This window comes from Spermophilus citellus (assembly GCF_964194105.1).
Source record: "Spermophilus citellus genome assembly, chromosome: 3".
NCBI lineage: Eukaryota > Metazoa > Chordata > Mammalia > Rodentia > Sciuridae > Spermophilus > Spermophilus citellus.
Window position 1 is genome coordinate 8,010,551 of NC_138184.1, and position 14,479 is coordinate 8,025,029.

The 14,479-nt window shown below is 36.9% G+C and overlaps 1 protein-coding gene and 2 pseudogenes across 3 annotated transcripts in view; 1 reads left to right on the forward strand and 2 right to left on the reverse strand.

Moving 5' to 3' along the window:
• Positions 1–14,479, reverse strand: part of LOC308645891 (uncharacterized protein) — a 400,184-nt gene that overhangs the window by 235,937 nt on the left and 149,768 nt on the right. The window lies entirely within an intron of this gene.
• Positions 619–3,553, forward strand: LOC308645031 (tubulin alpha chain-like; annotated as a pseudogene). The gene is made up of 3 exons: positions 619–656; positions 2,832–3,459; positions 3,534–3,553. The product of its transcript is annotated as a tubulin alpha chain-like (transcript).
• LOC308645032 (olfactory receptor 7E178-like) overlaps positions 7,318–14,479 on the reverse strand; it is a 35,875-nt pseudogene continuing 28,713 nt past the window's right edge. Inside the window, exon 2 of the transcript in view lies at positions 7,318–7,430. The product of the transcript in view is annotated as an olfactory receptor 7E178-like (transcript). The remainder of the gene's footprint in view (positions 7,431–14,479) is intronic.

Below are 14,479 nucleotides of genomic sequence, written 5' to 3' on the forward strand. Positions count from 1 at the left end.
TTCTAAGACCTTGGGACTAAGTTCTTTGATTTGCAATATTTAAATGCTGTGTCTCCCCATAACAAGCAAAGAATAGGCTTTGAAAATGAGAAAAGGAGATTTTTCTTCCCAAATACAGACCATATACATCTGGAGGACTGAAAATAAAATGTCCAATAAAGAAATAGGAAAATGGCAACGTCAGGTGACTGATGTTTTAGCTGAATAGCATGAAGAATAAACTTATTATTAGTAATCACACATTTATTTTTCCCTAAGTTTGTATATGCATCACATTATCACATACAGAAGCCCTATTATCTATTTAATCCTTCCTCATTGGAGTTATCTCAACTAGAAATCAACTCAGATAACAATGCTGAGTCTCAGATACCAACACTTCCCCCACATCTCAGATATGATAAGAACAATAGAAAGATTAAAAAAATAAATGGTTAGACTCTGAGTTGGGTCCACTAAATGTTTCATTATTTCCCAGCTGTCAGAAAGTTTTAGAAGGTCTTAACCACAGGTACAATTCAAGTTATAGTTTTAAAGTCTTCCCAGTTCTGTGAGTAAGAACAAAATCAAGACCTCACATAAGGTGACCTTTTGAGATTTAGTGGGCTATTTACAAGCATGGACAACCATGTAGTCAGCTGTAAGGATGTTCCAGAGTGGGTACAAGACAGGGATCTGTGCTGAATGATCATGAGTCTCCCCTACTATGACCTGTGGCTGTTCTTCCATTGTGCATACAGCAGGCACCCCTACTGCTCTGCCCTGTGATCCACAGGAATCCCAAATGAAAGAACACAGTGGACAAGGCTCTCTTTCTGCTGGTAATAGAAATGATTGATTGGCTTGTTGATGGGACAGCCTGCCAGGATTCTCCTGCATGATGCCCTGTGTCCATGGTCAGACAGCCCAATGTAAACATGGCTTTAATATTTTCTAACTATAAATGAGTACAAGTTACATAAATATAATGCACATTTTCCATTTGCTTTTTAAAATATTTTTATTCATGCAGTAGTTATACATAGTAGTAGGATTTGTTTTGATAAACCTATATATGCATGAAATATAATTTGCTTCATTTTAGTCCCCATTACTTTCTCATTTCTTCCCCATCTCCCATTCCCCTTCCTCTACTCTATGGGTCTTCCTTCTATTTAGTTATTGTTTTTAACTGGTGATTTATAGATATACATTAACATGAAATTCACTGTGGTGTACTCATATATGTGCACACCATAATTTGGTCAACTTCATTCCACGGTTCTTCCTTTTCCCGTCCCTCCACGCTCCTACTCTATCCTCTTCCTCTATTCCAGTGAACTCCCTTCTACTTTCACAGGATCCCTCCTTTTTTCCATATTTTGCTCTAGCTTCTGTTTGTGAGATAAAATGTACACTCATACATTGTTGGTGGGACTGCAAATTCATACAACTACCCAGGAAAGTAGTGTGGAGTTTGGCCAAAATCTAAGAATGGAATCACCATATGACCTAGCTATCCTATCCCTTCGTATTTATCCTAACAAACTAAAATCAGCATTTCATAGTGATACAGGAACATCAATGTTTATATCAGCTAAATTCACAATATCCAAATTATGGAACCAGCCCAGGTACCCATCAACATATGAATGGATAAAGAAAATTTGGTATATATACACAATGGAGTTTTACTTAGTCATAAAGAAAAATTAAATTATGGCATTTTCTGGTAAATGGATAGAACTGGAAAACATCATGTTAAGTGGAAATAAGCCAGACACTTTTCATTTTGTATAAAACAGTAATAAAGTGGCCTACTAACTAAAGTGAGATGGTACACATGAAATGAAACAAATGACAGAACACATTGTTCAGCACTTGGAACTGGAGAAGCCCTCTGTATCAGTTCATGATGCTCTGGCTTCTATCATTCTCCTCATCATCCTTATCATCACTATCATAGTCCCTTTTCAGTGCTTAGGAAACTCTTTAGAAGGACCCATTCAGTGCTGTTGTGGGTGAGATTTCTATGAGAAATAGAACCAATGAGGGTAGAGAGCAAATTTTGAATAAGATTTCTGATATTCCCACCTTAAACCAAAATGTAAACTTTACAATCCCCAAAGCTGAAATTTTCATATGGTATCCTCCCATCTGGCTTTCCAAAATGTGATGTTCATCCTCATGGTGAAAAAACAATATTCCAATAATCCTTCCCACATCCACTGGCCCCCTCTGCAGTTACTGGGTTAGGCCGCTTCTCTGCTGGGTCATGACCAAGAAGTACAGATCCCAAGATCTACCCATGACTGGGGCTCAATTAGACTCAGGCCCTGTTCACGGCAATCATATGGATAGGGTATCAACTACAAGCTTCTTGATGCATTCGACCACAGCAGGAGACACAGTATGCAGCTCTCTGGGATGGACCATCAAAGAAAAACACTAAAGCCACTGGCTGTTTATTGGTTATTAAAGGACCTTAGATGTTAAATGCACAGAGCTCATAATTAGCCAAATTAATCCATGTTGTCCCAGTCTCTGAGGACTTTCTAACATTAATGGAGGAAGAATAACAAGAGGAAATGAATGTCCACAAAAGGGCTTGGATCTTCCCTCTACCTTGGAGGAAGTTCATGTACTATTCACTTCTTTCACCTCTACATTTTGTAAAGGTACGTCTGCTTTTTTATCCATTTTTATTGAGGTAAAGTATAAATAACCAAAAAAAATCACCATTTTAACCATATTGAGTACCCACCCACCATGGTGGATATTTAATATGAATTCATAGTTTTAATTAATTGTGCTCACATAATTATTCAATCATTGCCATCATCCAAATCCAGAAACTGCCTTATTAGCCAGATTGTGTCTTCCATCATGGCTTCCCTCAAATTTTATGGAGTCCTGAATGTTGAGATGACAGAATGCCAGTCAAACCTATCCCCACACCCACTTTCCTCTAACCTCATATGCCCCTGTCATCTCTGCTGAGAAAGCCTACCATGAAGAGCTTACTGTAGCAGAGATCACCATTGCTTTCTTTAAGCCAGCCAACCTGATGGTGAACTGTGACCCTTGCCATGGTAAATATATACTTTGCTGCCTGTTCTAACATGATGATGTCATCCCCAAAGATGTTCATGCTGCCATTGTTGATATCAAAACCAAGCACACCATCCAGTTTGTGGATTGGTACCCTAAGGACTTCAAGGCTAGCATTAATCATCAGCCTCCCTCTGTGGTATCTGGTGAACACCTTGCTAGGGTACAGCAAGCTGTGTATATGCTAAGCAACACCACAGCCATTGCTGAGGCCTGGGCTCACCCAGGTCACAATTTTAACCTGATGTAGGCCAAGCGGGCCTCAGTTCACTAGTACATGGGCAAGGGGTTAGAGTAAAGAGGACATGGCTGTCCAAGAGAAGGACCATGAGGAGGCTGAAATAGACAGTGCTGAGAAAGAGGATGAGGGTAAGAGTATTCATCTTTCTGCTGCAATTTTACACTCTGTTGTCTTATATTTGTCTTATTTCTGCTTTTTGTAGCCCTGGACCAACAAAAATAGTGTTTCCATTCAAAAAGAGAAAGATTAATTTCAGGCAGCCCACTATGGAGATGAGTCCACTGTGAATGTTGATGTTTATACTCATCTTTCGAACTGTGGAGGATGAGATATAGGAGTCAACCAAGGACAGGTTGGAGAGGAAAAGTGTGTGGCTGTGTGGAGTAGGAAACTGACAAATGATGAGCAGTTCCCAAGCACCATAACCACACACAGGGACAGGAATCATCCAAAGAGAAAAGGCTGCAATTCCAGAACACCTGTGAGCCCAGAGGAAAGATTCTGTCCCATGTGTAAGATTTTGTTCTTCTATATTGTTTGGACACGTTTTGGGAAATGTAAACAGGATTGGGTGAAAGACATGAAAAAGCAAGCACTTACAACTCTGTTTATATTTTAATTCACACATTCACAAGTATTCATACCTGAAGTCCATACAACTTCAGCATTACTTCTGTTCTGACAGGCCCAGTCTTCTTAGAACTCTTGCATTACTGGTTTCTGTGACATTTATCTCCTATACACGCCCCCTTTAGAGACAATCAACTGAGCAACATTAGTTGACTAAAAGCAGGAGAGATAACAAGTCCACGATGGCTCTGTAATATATTCTATTCTTTGAAGAAGAAAATACAGAATAAAACATTTCCATACACTTTAAGGAAAGCCATTCTCGTTAAGATAAAATGAGAAGACTCAAATATACCACACTTTATTCCACAACAGTGGTACAAAACTGCATTTAGAATGCTTGTGAATTCTCTGTAAGAGCTAGGACTGCCCTATCTGAACTCTAGGTTAAAGTTGATAGCTTGTCATGTGCCATTTGTCCCAGGGTTTTTCATCATTCTTGGGTTTTCCATTTTCCCTTCTTTGTGGATAAAAGTGTTCAGTCAAATATGATTTATCTTTTAAAAATCATTTAATATATGACTCCTATTATTAATCTTGATAGATTTTAAATTTTGATAAATACACTTAGATTCCAAAAATCATATGTTCTGGTTTGGATGTAATGTGTCCCTCAAAAGCTCATGTATGAGACAATACAAGAAGGTTTAGAGAACAAATGATTGGGTTACCAGAGCCTTAACCCAATCGGTGAATTAATCACCAGGTTCTATGCCAATTTGAAGAGGGCCCTGAGGAGGGCAACAGCCCTGATTCCTCTATCCTATACTCCTGCACCCAGTACAAACAGCAAGCGGTGGCAGCACAGCACCCTCTGAACATCCAGCCTCAGGCCCCTGGACTGACAAAGGAAAATGTGAACTGGCTGATGAGGGGTCCATATCAACCACGGGAGTGGCTCCTGTGCCCTGGCACCTTTGGGGGATAAAAAGCTGAAGAGTAATGGACATCTTCTAATTGCCCAAATCCTGATGAAGTCCAGAACAATAAAACTCAATATGAATTACCTTCTCCTTCGCACAGTTTACTATAAACAGCCCTAACATCAACTTTGACCATACCTATATTATTCATTTTGATTTGATAGTTGTTACCTTCATATTCAATATTGTGTCCCTGACCTATTTGATTGTATTTTTCTGTTTTAAAGCATTGAGTGGAATCATTCCATACACCCACTCCTCTTAGCCCCTCTTTTCCTCTTACATTACCAGCTACTACCTCAAATTTTGCACCCCATTCATCTTTTTCTTCGTTTCTTACCTTGGTTTATATTATTCTTTTCTGTCTTTTCTCTTTTTCTGCCCAATTTTTCTCTCTTCCCCTTTAACACTTTATATAATGTGATAGCAATTTTATTATCTTTAATAATTAACTTTTCAACCTATTCCAGAGTACTACTACAAGTTTATACCTGGATTAGAGGAACTGTGGAGAACAACAACAACAAGTTTTTGTTTTTCTGAAGGTTGACTAGTATGTGGCTTTTCTCTGAAGTGATTGTACTTAAGGGTTTAGTGTCATCTCTCGAAGTGGTGTGATCCTGGGAACTGCAGAGGACAAACACTGAGTGGAATTGTCAATACATGGACATTCACCCAACCTAGGGCTTTTATGGGAAGGTCACTAATAGTCCCTTACACAAAAGAGTAAGCTCACCTAAGTAGTTTACAACACAATACATATGGCGCTGAAATGTCTTGTTTACATCCACAGCTGGATTTGATCCTGTCTTTGAAGTACAACCTTCACAACAGATGCTTTAACACAAACACAGACTTTAACTAGAGGGAGCAACATCATTCAATCTGTCAGTTTATTATTACAAAAATCCTTAAAAGGTCTTGCCTTTCTCTATATCACACTAAAGAAATTTTATATGATATGAGGGTGGACTATATTTGTTTCACTTCCAACAATTGATGGATATTCATCTTTACTATTAGACATGTATATTTGTTGTCCAAAAGAAAAATCAGTCATTATTTAAAACATTCTCATATTCTGAAGTTCTACTATTGAAACATCATTGTAGTCTGTACAGTAATAATCATGTCATAACAAATCACCAAGAAATTTTATCTGGTGTTATGAATAATATTTAAATTTTGTACCACTAAAAGAGAGAATGACCTAAAATAAAAATGAGAAAATGAACATTTTAGTCCCATATCGATCACCTGCTTCTATGTGCAGTAAGTATATAAATCTCTCCACCTCTCTGCTTATACTCATTACTCAAAGTGGAGAGAATAACACTCATCTCCAGGCCATGTTGGCCACCTAACGGAAAGAATTTCATTACAAGGGGAAAAAATGAGCTTAATAATGAATAAAATTTTCAAATTCCCTGGAGTCTGGAGTGATGTGAATTCAAAAATATGTCTCAGGATGAATCATATTTACCTATACTCTTCTCTTTCTGCTTTTTCTTTAGCATATCCATAGAAATAACTTTTTAAAATTTATGAGACATCTGATTATTATTTATACTTTCTGTTGTGGCAAAATGCACATAATAAAAATTTATCATTTCAACCATGGTTTAATTCACAGTTTGATGGTATTAATTGCATTCATATTTATAGGAAACTATCACCAAGATCCATTCACAGAAATTCTTCACCTTTCTAAACTGAAACTTTATACCCCTTTTTAAGATATGGGACCAGAAAACATATGTAACAGAAAAACTGATAAATAATATGAAGTATATATTTAAAATGGAGTTTTACTCAGCCATAAAGAAGAATAAAATTGTGGCATTTGCTAGTTAAGTGGATGGAACTGGAGATATCATACTAAGTGAAATAAGCCAGACTCAGAAAGTCAAAGGCCAAATATTCTTTCTCATGCATGGAAGCTAGAAGGAAATATGGAAAACAATGAGGGTAGAAGATCTTAAAAACAGAAAGCAGATCAGTGGAGTGATGTAGGGGATTGAGAGGGAGGGAGGACAGATGGGAAAAAGGAGAAATAGTGGAATAAAATTGACTAAACCATGCCATGAACGTATCTTTATGTATATTTGTAAACCTCCAACTTAAAAAAATAAATAAAAGAGTACCAAAGTGAGGAAGGGGAGCAGGTGAAGGGAAAATAGGAGGGAAGGTAGAAGTACATAGAGAGAAATGGAACAAATGTATAACTATAATGCACTAATAAAAACATTTTTCAAATTACCTTTAATCTCATCCAAAGACCCCAAAAACTACCATTCCACAATGAAACATGAGAAATTAAAGTTATCAACTAGAAAATAATGTAACCAAATGGGGTGGGATTTACAGGTCTAGGTGCTAGCTTCTATTGCTTTTTCCAAACTATCCATCAAATGGACATCAAAGATCCTGAGGTTAGATGATTCTACTGTGGAGCCTCTTTAGGGTACTCTTAATGTCCCTGTTCCAAAGGCTGTAGATGAAGGGGTTCAGCATGGGGGAGACAACTGTGTACACCACCGAGGCCACTGCAGATTATCTAGAAGAATCTGACACAGCTGAACCAAGGTACACTCCAAAGCCTGTTCCATAAAATAAACAAACAACTGATAGGTGAGACCCACAGGTAGAGAAGGCTTTTTATTTCCCACCTGAGGATGGGAATCTCAGAATAGTGGAAACTATTTTATAGTTAGAGAAAAGGATTCCTGAGATGGGAAAAACACCAAATAGAGCACCAACAAAATACATTATTACCATGATGTTTATCAAGGTGCCAGAACAGGAAAGACTGAGGACATGAGAAGGGTCACAGAAAAAATTAGCAATTTTGACATCCTTGAAGGTAGTAAACTGTAATGCAATCAAATTGTGTAGCTGGGATTCCAAAAGGCTAACCAAAAAAGACACCAAATCTAACAAGCCACAAAGTTGAGGGTTCATAATGGTTGGATAATGCAGGGGATGACAGAGGGCCACAAAACAGTCATAGGCCATTACAGTCAGAAGCAGATCATCCATGCATCCAAAAATGAGAAAAGAGACATCTAGCAGCCCTCATAGGAGATGGTTCTACTGTGAGTTTGGAGGTTTACAATCATCTTTGGAACAGTGGTAGAGATAAAACAGATGTCAGCCAAGGACAGATTGGAGAGAAAGAAGTACATAGGGGTGTGGAGGTTGGAGTCAAAGCTGATGGCCAGAACTATGAGTAGGTTCCCAAACACTGGAATCAGGTATATGGTCAGGAATAGTCCAAAGAGGACAGGTTGCAATTCTGGATCAGCTGAGAGACCCAGGAGATGGAATTCTAAGATGTCTGTTACATTTAGTACTTCTATAATGTTTGGACACCTTTAACATAGAAAAGAGGATGGGTAAAAGGAAATAAATTAGCAAGTGTTGAGCACTCCACATATGCATTTAATTCAAGCCTTCACAAGTAGTTATCCACATTGAGGTCAATACACATTAAACAATATTTCACAATTTGACATCTTGGAACTCTCTCATTATTGTTTTTCTATCCTTCACTTCCTCTTGTACATACCTACTTTTTTATTATTATTCTACTCACAGCCTCACCCATACTAGGCAAGCCATCTACCCCTGAACTATCTCCCCCGCCCCTTTTTGATTCATTTTGATACAGGGTCCTGCTAAGTTACCCAGGTTGGTCTCTAACTTGCCTCAGGCCCCTGAGGATCTAGGAATGAGTGGGCAACACCTAACCTACCCTCCTAAACCTGCTCAAGTGAATAATGTTAGGAGGCCCCTAACACCAGGTATAACAAGTTCACAGTCACAGTAGCATACAGATTAACTCTGGGGAAAAAAAGTGTGAGAAATACTTTTTCTCCTTTTAGAAATAAATTTCATTTAATTAAAGTAAAGTAAAAAGCAGTCTAATATACCTTATCACATTCTAAGACAATGGTACAAATTCATATAATACATATAATGCAGAATTCTTCCAGGATTCTGTCCTTCTAGATATTCTAATTTCCCTCCATTGTGGATCTAAGTTCTCAGTCTAATAATGTTTGTCTTTTATGAATCATTCAGTAGCAATTATCAAGAGAACAAGCAATAATAAATGTTGGCAAGGACATGGGGGAAAAGGTACACTAATACATTGCTGGTGGGACTGCAAATTGATGCAATCAATCTGGAAAGCAGTATTGAGATTCCTCAGAAAACTTGCAATGGAAACATATTTGTCCCAGGGATCCCACTCCTCAGTTTATACCCAAAGGATTAAAATCAGCATATTACAGTAATGCAGCCCCTTCAATATTTATAGCAGCTCAATTCACAATAGCTAAACTATGGAACCAACCTAGGTGCCCTTCAACAGATGAGTGAATAAAGAAAATTTGGTACACATACACAATAGAATATTACTGAGCCTTAAAGAAGAATGATATTATGGCATTTGAAGGTAAATGAATGGAACTGAACAATATAATGCTAAGCAAAATAAGCCAGTCCCAAAGAACCAAAGACCAAATGTTTTCTCTGATATGCAACACTAAGTCACAATAGGGAGGGGGGTGCTAGGGAAGAATAGAAGTACTTTGGATAATGCAGAGGGCAGTGAAGGGAGGGGAGGGCATACAGGGGTAGGAAAGATAGGAGAATAAATTGGACTTTATTACCCTATGTGCATATATGACTACAAAACCAGTGTGATTCCACATCATGTGCAATCAGAAGAATGAGAAGCTATACTCCATTTATATGTGATGTTTCAAAATGCATTCTACTGACATGTATAACTAATTAGGACCAAAAAATTTAAAAAAAGAAATACACACAATGACATAGATAAAGAGAATATTGTTAAAGATAGATTTTTCAAAAAATGAAATTATTAAGTAAAAGGAAAAAAAGAATCATTTATTATATTACTATTATTCTTGGTTTAGACAAACTTAATTTTTTTAAAAATATGTTTTAGGCAACTGCACACAGTCAATGCCATCATAGACCAGATATGTGGCACTAGTGTACCCTTCACCTGACACTGATTAAATAATGAAGAATTTATAATACTTTGGATGGTTTTTTTATTTTATACCATAACACTGGAATCAACCCATGAACATCTAGTGATGAAAACAGCTCTTTGCACTTTTCATATTATAATTTACAGTGACCTGATGCTGTGCTTCACTGTTTCTCTAATCATAAATCCTCTCACAGATGAGAACTTAAGCACCGGGGATACCCCAAAGCCAAGTTTCAGTCCCAACCTTTTTTTTTAAATTCTTTTTATTTATTTTAATTAGTTATACATGACAGTAGAATGCATTTATGCACTTTGATATATGATACATAGATGGAACATAATTTCATTTTTCTGAGTTTACATGTTGCAGAATCACATTGGTCATGCAATCACATATATACATACAGTAACAATTTATGCTAATTCTACTATCTTTCCTATCCTCACATCTCCTCCCCTCCCTTCACTTCCCTCTACCTAATCTAAGGTAACGCTGTTCTTCCTTAGTCCCCCCCACCTTATTGTGAATTAGCATCTGCATATTAGAGAAAACATTTGGTCTTTGGTTTTGTGGGATTGGCTTATTTCACTTAACATGATATTTTCCAACTCCAACAATTTACTGTAAAATGCCATAATTTCACTATTATTTAAAGCTGAGTAATACTACATTGAGTGTATGTATGTATGATGTCTGCGTGTATGTATATAAGTGAGTGTATATGTGTGTGTGTGTGTGTGTGTGTGTGTGTGTATATATATATATATATATATATATATATATATATATATATATATATATCTCACATTATCTTTTTCCATTCATCTATTGAGGGACACCTAGTTTGGTTCCATAGACTAGCTATTGTGAATTGAGCTGTTATAAACATTGATGTGGCTGTGTCACTATAGTAATGCCAACCTTTTTACATATACATTTTCACATCAATTCTTAATTTCCTCCTTGATGTCTTCTATAACCCATTGATCATTCAGTAATCTATTGTTCATTCTCCAAGTGATGCATGGTTTTTCCTTCCTTCTTTTATCGTTGATTTTCAGTTTCATTCCATTATGATCAGATAAGATGCATGGTATTATCTCTACTCCTTTATATTGTCTAAGAGTTGCCCTGTGACATAATATATGATCTATTTTTGAGAAGGATCCATGTGCTGATTAGAAAAAAGTGTAACTGCTTGATGTTGGGTGGTATATTCTATATATGTCAATTAAGTCTAGGTTATTAATTGTGTTATTGAGTTCTATATTTTCCTTATTCAACTTTTGTTTGGAAGATCTGTCCAGTGGTGAGAGAGGTGTGTTGAAGTCTCCCATGATTATTGTATGGTGGTCTATTAGACTCTTGAACTTGAGAAGAGTTTGCTTGATGAACATAGCTGCACCATTGTTTGGGGCATATATATTTATGATTGTTATGTCTTGTTGGTGTATGGTTCCCTTGAGCAGTATGTAGTGTCCCTCTTTATCCCTTTTGATTAACTTTGGCTTGAAATCTATTTTATTTGATATGAGTATGGACACTCCTGCTTGTTTCTGAAGTCCATATGAGTGATATGATTTTTCCCAACCTTTCACCTTCAGTCTATGTATGTCTTTTCCTATCAAATGCGTCTCCTGTAGGCAGCATATTGTTGGGTCTTGTTTTGTAATCCATTCTACTAGCCTGTTTCTCTTAATTGGTGAGTTTAAGCCATTAACATTTAGGGTTATTATTGAGATATGGGTTGTTCTTCCAGCCATATTTGTTTATTTATGTTACTAAACATGGTTTGTTTTCCTCTTTGATTATTTTCCCCCCTTTACTGTCCTACCTCCCACTGTTGGTTTTCATTGTTATTTTCCATTTCCTTTTCCTGTAATGTTTTGCCGAGGATGTTTTGAAGAGCTGGTTTTCTAGCTGCAAATTCTTTTAACTTTTGTTTATTGTGGAAGGTTTTAATTTCATCTTCCATCCTGAAGCTTAATTTCGCTGGATACACGATTCTTGGTTGGAACCCATTTTCTTTAAGTGTTTGAAATATGTTATTCCAGGATCTTCTAGCTTTCAGAGTCTGTGTTGAAAGATCAGCTGTTATCCTGATTGGTTTACCCCTAAATGTAATCTGCTTCCTTTCTCTTGTAGCTTTTAAAATTCTCTCCTTATTCTGTATGTTGGGCATCTTCATTATAATGTGTCTAGGTGTGGATCTCTTATGATTTTGCACATTTGGCATTATGTAGGCTTCTAGGATTTGGGATTCTGTCTCATTCTTCAAGTCTGGGAAGTTTTCTCCTATTATTTCATTGAATAGTTGCTCATTCCTTTGGTTTGGACCTCTATACCTTCCTGTATCCCAATGACTCTTAAGTTTGGTCTCTTTATATTATCCCATATTTCTTGCATGTTCTTCTCATGGTTTCTTAACAGTCTTGCTGAGCTGTCTATGTTCTTTTCTTTTTTTTAAAGAGAGAGTGAGAGAGGAGAGGAGAGAGAATTTTTAATATTTATTTTTTAGTTCTCGGCGGACACAACATCTTTGTTGGTATGTGGTGTTGAGGATCGAACCCGGGCCGCACGCATGCCAGGCGAGCGCGCTACCGCTTGAGCCACATCCCCAGCCCTGTCTATGTTCTTTTCAAGTTGAAATACTTTGTCTTCATTGTCTGATGTTCTATCTTCTAAGTGTTCTACTCTGCTGGTAGTATTCTCAATTGAGTTTTTAAGTTGGTTTATTGCTTCCTGCATTTCTAGGATTTCTGTTTGTTTGTTTTTTATAACCTCTATCTCCCTGTATAGTTGATCTTTTGCTTCTTGGATTTGTTTATGTAATTCATTGTTGAAGTGATCTTTCATTGTCTGATTTTGCTGTCTAATGTCTTCCTTGAGACTCCAGATCATCTGAAGCATGTATATCCTGAATTCTTTATCTGACATTCCATCTGCTGCAGCTATTACCTCTTCTAAAGTTGAGTTGACCTGCGTTGCTTGTGGTCCTTTCTTTCCTTGTCTTTTCATACTGCTGGCGTTTCTTTCTGCTTGGTGAAACTGTTGTGTTTTTGAAATTTTCCCCCTATATATTTATATTGCTCTTGTACAGTTGAAAATTTTCCCTTGCAGGGGCGGGCGGCGGCTGTGCTCCTCCTCCAATTGGGGTGATCTGTCTACCACGCTGGCGGAACGCTGGGTCTGTTCTGCCGGTCGGTTGCAGGTCTGCCTACTTTGCAGGCGCGGGCGGCGGCTCTGCTCTGCCCCTCCTCCAATTGGTGTGACATGTCTACCATGCCCGTGGACCCCTCGGCCTGTTCTGCTGGTCGGTCGCAGGTCTGCCTACCTTCAATGCGCGGGCGGTTGCATCAATTCTTTTACTTTAGCTATGTGAGGGAAACTCAGACTCATTACTTTGTCAGGCATCACTGGGATTTAATAGGGATAAAAGTCAAACAAGAAAAGTCTGGGGACAGATTTATAAACACATGGGAACAGATTTCCCATATGAAAAAAAATGGGGAAAATAAATACATTACTTATAATGTTGTTATAAGAAATTTTTAAATTTTTGAAATTGCTTAAATAGTGTTTCTTGAATCTCATATATCTGTGTATTTACTCATGTAAATTTTAAAATATTTAGATACCCTTGGATTAGGCCAAAATAAACTTCATCAGAATATATTTATATACAGTTTTTGGAAAACTGAAGTTCTCAGTTATGCAAATGTAGAGCAGATTATGCTAAGCGAAGCTAGCCAATCCTTAAAAACAAATGCCAAATGTCTTCTTTGATATAAAGAGAGCAACTAAGAACAGGGAGGGAGAGCATGAGGAAAAGATTAACATTAAACAAAGACGAGTGGGGGGAGAGACAAGGGAAAGCATATGGAAATGGTAGAAGACCCTCAATGTTACACAAAATTACATAGAAGAGGATGTGAGGGGAAAGGGGGGAAACAAGGGAGAGAATTGAACAACAGCAGATGAGGTAGAGAGGGATGATGGGTGGGGAGGGGAGGGGGATAGTGGGGGATAGGAAAGGTAGCAGAATACAACAGTCACTAATATGCCATTATATAAAAATGTGAGTGTGTAACTGATGTGATTCTGCAATTTGTATTTGGGGTAAAAATGGGAGTTCATAACCCAATTGAGTCAAATGTATGAAAGATGATATATCATGAGCTTTGTAATGTTTTGAATAACCAATAAAAAATATTAAAAAAATTTTTTTTAAATAAAACATATGAGATAATGTACCCTCAAAAAAAAAAAGAAAGAAATTGACACAGGTGAATTAAAATAGGTTAAAAATAATAATCCAGGGCTTATATATTATTGTATAAATTATTATTAATGTAATATGATATTATACTAAATTATATTATTAATACACTTTTATTTCATATACCATATTTAACTTTTCTACATGTTTCACAACTGGGAATGATGAGACAAAATGGGTTAAACCAGGATAGAGAATCACTGCCTAAGAATAATTTCTGGCACTTAAAAATGGTACAATAATATTACCTATAATTATCATAAATAAAATACCAATTTGAAAATAT